Genomic DNA, 6000 nt, shown 5'->3' on the forward strand with positions numbered 1-6000 from the left:
ATTGTTTTATGTATTTTAATAATAAAGGCTTGTAAAGCAAGGCCATTTTTGACTCATAAACCAAGTGCTTAGCCAGACTGAAGAACAGGAAATCTAGGGTAGAGCTGCAGAAGTATATTAATAAACACAGGAAACCAGACAGAAAAGCGGAACTAGTAACATACAAGGACTTGTTTATATCGAAACTATGTGTGACGTGTGAAGGACCAAAATAACACCTATAGAGACACGTTTTTAACTTCTAATACTAGAGGTTCTGCAACTGGCTTTGGGTTGTGCAGGGCTCTCTCTTCCGGAAGATCATTGAATAAATAATTATAAATGTTTTGACCACTCCTGAGTCGGGTTTTCTCTGTTCTATCATGGGGATCAAAGAATCGGGTTTAATATTTGGTGTTTCCGCCTGGTTCCTTTGCGACAGAGAGAACAAATGTGGCCGAAGGTTGGATCTGAAATGAGGCGAACAGAAGACCGGTCTAAAAAGATTTAAAGGTAAGGACAAGACTGTTCAAAAAAAACAAATTGTCCATGTTGGGTGAATTCTAAATTATCTGTTCGGTGAGTTGACGATCTTAACTATTAAATTGGCTCAGTAGTGGTAAAACTAAATTTCTAGGGTTAGGTTAGGGGAAATTGAAACTCCTCCCTCGTTTAAGAGGGCAGGAGTATGTGCACGCTCCGCACCATGACCCTTCCCGAGACCCGTTACGTTGTCGCCACCCCATCTACCGTATCCGGCAGTCCCCAGGTCCGAATTGAGGTAAGTACCGTCCTTTTCTTTTTTAGGTTCAGGTAAGTACCAATTTATATTTAATTTTGCCAAATTTGTGTTGTATTTGTCCTGTTATTTAGGTTTTTAACTGTTTTTTAATAAAATTTGTTTTTGCTCAATGAATTTAGTCTCTGTGTCGTTTTTATTTCCAATTTTTAGGTTTTTAAACTTCTTTTATCCATAAATTATCCAATGTTTAGGTTATAAATTTAGGATGTTCCAATTTTTAGGATTCAATTTGTAGGCCAGTAAATCAATATTTAAATGAAAATACATCAAAAGAAATCCCCCCCGAAAATAACAAACTAAAATAACAAACTAAAACAACAAACAAAAACACTTTTTAGTGCTGACGCATGGCTGTAGCTACGTTTCGGCTGGATTGTGCCTTCTTCAGGCTGTGCACATGCGTCGCTGGCCAAATTAAAATGAAGAGACTCTTCTCTGCCCCTCCTTTTATATGTGCTGTGGCTCCTCCCTCCAGCAGCCGCTGAAAGTACCGGATGTACGTCACTTTGCTTTTTGCTGTTTTTGTGTTTTTCTCTTTTTCTTTTTCTGATTTTTCCTTTTTCTTTTTTCTTGCTGCTTGCTTTTACTTAATCCTTTGCGTCCCTTCTTTCCTTCTCTCCTTTCCTACCTTTTCTTTGCCTTCTTCCCTTTGTCTCCTAATCCCTGAATCCCTTCCTTTTGCCTTAAAGTCCCTCCTTACTCTTCTCCCCTCCATTGACTTTCCCTTGACAGTCCCTGTTTTCTGGCCTATATTTGTCTTTGCTTTGGCTTTATTTCTGTGACTCTGTGGCCCATCTATAATTTTCCCTCTCTTGGGGTATCATCATCCGCAACTGGGGATGTTTTCTAATTTTCCCTCTCTTGGGTTTCTATTTTCCCTCTCTTGGGGTATCATCATCCGCAACTGGGGATGGAATTGGGGTACCTGCACAAAGGGGTCAGCATTGGGGTTGGGGTTAAGGTCAGGGCTTAGGCTGGGGATGGGACTAAAGATAGGGCATTAGTCATGGGGCTTGGTTAAGGTTAGGGTAAGGATGTGGGATGGGGATAGACTAGGCCAACTCGGCATTGGGTTAGGGTTAGGGTTAGGGTTTGGGGAAAGAAAGGGGTCCCAGGCAGAAGTCTGGGTCCCCTGATGCACGCTCACTCGACTGGGGTAGGCACTGATGCCCCCGGATCAAAAAATTGCCCATCATTGGGTAGTAGTGGCCATTAGTTGTTCTATTGAGCCCGTCGCGACGTTTCGGCGTTACTTCGCCTTCATCAGGCTGGGCTCAATGAGGGTAGGGACTGGTTTGTCCTCTATTTATACTTTTTCTTTTCTTAGCTTTTCTTTCTGACTTTTTTGTCTTTACTTTTTTCTGTTCCTTCTTACTTAGGTTTTTTCTTGGCTTTTTAATTTTTTCTGTACTTAGTTTTTTCTATGTTTCTCTCTTTTCCTCTTTTCCTCTCAACCCTACTTGGGGAGCTTTCTTACTCTCTCTCTTTTTTTCTCAACCCTACTTGGGGAGCTTTCTTTCTATCCTTTTTCTTTATGGCACCCCCTATTCCTTAGTCCACTCTGTCTATCATCTTGTTTTTCTGGCACCCCCATCCTTAGTAACCACTCTATTTAGGCTTCTTTTTCTGTTTTTTGTTTTTCCATTTTTTTAGGCTTTTTTTCTGTTTTTTCTGGGGTTGGGACAGGGAGGGGGGGATAGGTTAGGGTTAGGGTAGGAGATGTGGGTAGGGGCATCGCCCACTCCACCGGGACCTGGCTGGTAAGGGTTTGGGGAAAGAAAGGGGTCCCAGGCAGAAGTCTGGGTCCCCTGATGCACGCTCACTCGACTGGGGTAGGCACTGATGCCCCCGGATCAAAAAATTGCCCATCATTGGGTAGTAGTGGCCATTAGTTGTTCTATTGAGCCCGTCGCGACGTTTCGGCGTTACTTCGCCTTCATCAGGCTGGGCTCAATGAGGGTAGGGACTGGTTTGTCCTCTATTTATACTTTTTCTTTTCTTAGCTTTTCTTTCTGACTTTTTTGTCTTTACTTTTTTCTGTTCCTTCTTACTTAGGTTTTTTCTTGGCTTTTTAATTTTTTCTGTACTTAGTTTTTTCTATGTTTCTCTCTTTTCCTCTTTTCCTCTCAACCCTACTTGGGGAGCTTTCTTACTCTCTCTCTTTTTTTCTCAACCCTACTTGGGGAGCTTTCTTTCTATCCTTTTTCTTTATGGCACCCCCTATTCCTTAGTCCACTCTGTCTATCATCTTGTTTTTCTGGCACCCCCATCCTTAGTAACCACTCTATTTAGGCTTCTTTTTCTGTTTTTTGTTTTTCCATTTTTTTAGGCTTTTTTTCTGTTTTTTCTGGGGTTGGGACAGGGAGGGGGGGATAGGTTAGGGTTAGGGTAGGAGATGTGGGTAGGGGCATCGCCCACTCCACCGGGACCTGGCTGGTAAGGGTTTGGGGAAAGAAAGGGGTCCCAGGCAGAAGTCTGGGTCCCCTGATGCACGCTCACTCGACTGGGGTAGGCACTGATGCCCCCGGATCAAAAAATTGCCCATCATTGGGTAGTAGTGGCCATTAGTTGTTCTATTGAGCCCGTCGCGACGTTTCGGCGTTACTTCGCCTTCATCAGGCTGGGCTCAATGAGGGTAGGGACTGGTTTGTCCTCTATTTATACTTTTTCTTTTCTTAGCTTTTCTTTCTGACTTTTTTGTCTTTACTTTTTTCTGTTCCTTCTTACTTAGGTTTTTTCTTGGCTTTTTAATTTTTTCTGTACTTAGTTTTTTCTATGTTTCTCTCTTTTCCTCTTTTCCTCTCAACCCTACTTGGGGAGCTTTCTTACTCTCTCTCTTTTTTTCTCAACCCTACTTGGGGAGCTTTCTTTCTATCCTTTTTCTTTATGGCACCCCCTATTCCTTAGTCCACTCTGTCTATCATCTTGTTTTTCTGGCACCCCCATCCTTAGTAACCACTCTATTTAGGCTTCTTTTTCTGTTTTTTGTTTTTCCATTTTTTTAGGCTTTTTTTCTGTTTTTTCTGGGGTTGGGACAGGGAGGGGGGGATAGGTTAGGGTTAGGGTAGGAGATGTGGGTAGGGGCATCGCCCACTCCACCGGGACCTGGCTGGTAAGGGTTTGGGGAAAGAAAGGGGTCCCAGGCAGAAGTCTGGGTCCCCTGATGCACGCTCACTCGACTGGGGTAGGCACTGATGCCCCCGGATCAAAAAATTGCCCATCATTGGGTAGTAGTGGCCATTAGTTGTTCTATTGAGCCCGTCGCGACGTTTCGGCGTTACTTCGCCTTCATCAGGCTGGGCTCAATGAGGGTAGGGACTGGTTTGTCCTCTATTTATACTTTTTCTTTTCTTAGCTTTTCTTTCTGACTTTTTTGTCTTTACTTTTTTCTGTTCCTTCTTACTTAGGTTTTTTCTTGGCTTTTTAATTTTTTCTGTACTTAGTTTTTTCTATGTTTCTCTCTTTTCCTCTTTTCCTCTCAACCCTACTTGGGGAGCTTTCTTACTCTCTCTCTTTTTTTCTCAACCCTACTTGGGGAGCTTTCTTTCTATCCTTTTTCTTTATGGCACCCCCTATTCCTTAGTCCACTCTGTCTATCATCTTGTTTTTCTGGCACCCCCATCCTTAGTAACCACTCTATTTAGGCTTCTTTTTCTGTTTTTTGTTTTTCCATTTTTTTAGGCTTTTTTTCTGTTTTTTCTGGGGTTGGGACAGGGAGGGGGGGATAGGTTAGGGTTAGGGTAGGAGATGTGGGTAGGGGCATCGCCCACTCCACCGGGACCTGGCTGGTAAGGGTTTGGGGAAAGAAAGGGGTCCCAGGCAGAAGTCTGGGTCCCCTGATGCACGCTCACTCGACTGGGGTAGGCACTGATGCCCCCGGATCAAAAAATTGCCCATCATTGGGTAGTAGTGGCCATTAGTTGTTCTATTGAGCCCGTCGCGACGTTTCGGCGTTACTTCGCCTTCATCAGGCTGGGCTCAATGAGGGTAGGGACTGGTTTGTCCTCTATTTATACTTTTTCTTTTCTTAGCTTTTCTTTCTGACTTTTTTGTCTTTACTTTTTTCTGTTCCTTCTTACTTAGGTTTTTTCTTGGCTTTTTAATTTTTTCTGTACTTAGTTTTTTCTATGTTTCTCTCTTTTCCTCTTTTCCTCTCAACCCTACTTGGGGAGCTTTCTTACTCTCTCTCTTTTTTTCTCAACCCTACTTGGGGAGCTTTCTTTCTATCCTTTTTCTTTATGGCACCCCCTATTCCTTAGTCCACTCTGTCTATCATCTTGTTTTTCTGGCACCCCCATCCTTAGTAACCACTCTATTTAGGCTTCTTTTTCTGTTTTTTGTTTTTCCATTTTTTTAGGCTTTTTTTCTGTTTTTTCTGGGGTTGGGACAGGGAGGGGGGGATAGGTTAGGGTTAGGGTAGGAGATGTGGGTAGGGGCATCGCCCACTCCACCGGGACCTGGCTGGTAAGGGTTTGGGGAAAGAAAGGGGTCCCAGGCAGAAGTCTGGGTCCCCTGATGCACGCTCACTCGACTGGGGTAGGCACTGATGCCCCCGGATCAAAAAATTGCCCATCATTGGGTAGTAGTGGCCATTAGTTGTTCTATTGAGCCCGTCGCGACGTTTCGGCGTTACTTCGCCTTCATCAGGCTGGGCTCAATGAGGGTAGGGACTGGTTTGTCCTCTATTTATACTTTTTCTTTTCTTAGCTTTTCTTTCTGACTTTTTTGTCTTTACTTTTTTCTGTTCCTTCTTACTTAGGTTTTTTCTTGGCTTTTTAATTTTTTCTGTACTTAGTTTTTTCTATGTTTCTCTCTTTTCCTCTTTTCCTCTCAACCCTACTTGGGGAGCTTTCTTACTCTCTCTCTTTTTTTCTCAACCCTACTTGGGGAGCTTTCTTTCTATCCTTTTTCTTTATGGCACCCCCTATTCCTTAGTCCACTCTGTCTATCATCTTGTTTTTCTGGCACCCCCATCCTTAGTAACCACTCTATTTAGGCTTCTTTTTCTGTTTTTTGTTTTTCCATTTTTTTAGGCTTTTTTTCTGTTTTTTCTGGGGTTGGGACAGGGAGGGGGGGATAGGTTAGGGTTAGGGTAGGAGATGTGGGTAGGGGCATCGCCCACTCCACCGGGACCTGGCTGGTAAGGGTTTGGGGAAAGAAAGGGGTCCCAGGCAGAAGTCTGGGTCCCCTGATGCACGCTCACTCGACTGGGGTAGGCA

Source organism: Diplotaxodon limnothrissa, linkage group LG19 (assembly GCF_057381915.1).
Source record: "Diplotaxodon limnothrissa isolate DT_005_m linkage group LG19, D_limnothrissa_male_GT1.1, whole genome shotgun sequence".
NCBI classification, from domain to species: domain Eukaryota; kingdom Metazoa; phylum Chordata; class Actinopteri; order Cichliformes; family Cichlidae; genus Diplotaxodon; species Diplotaxodon limnothrissa.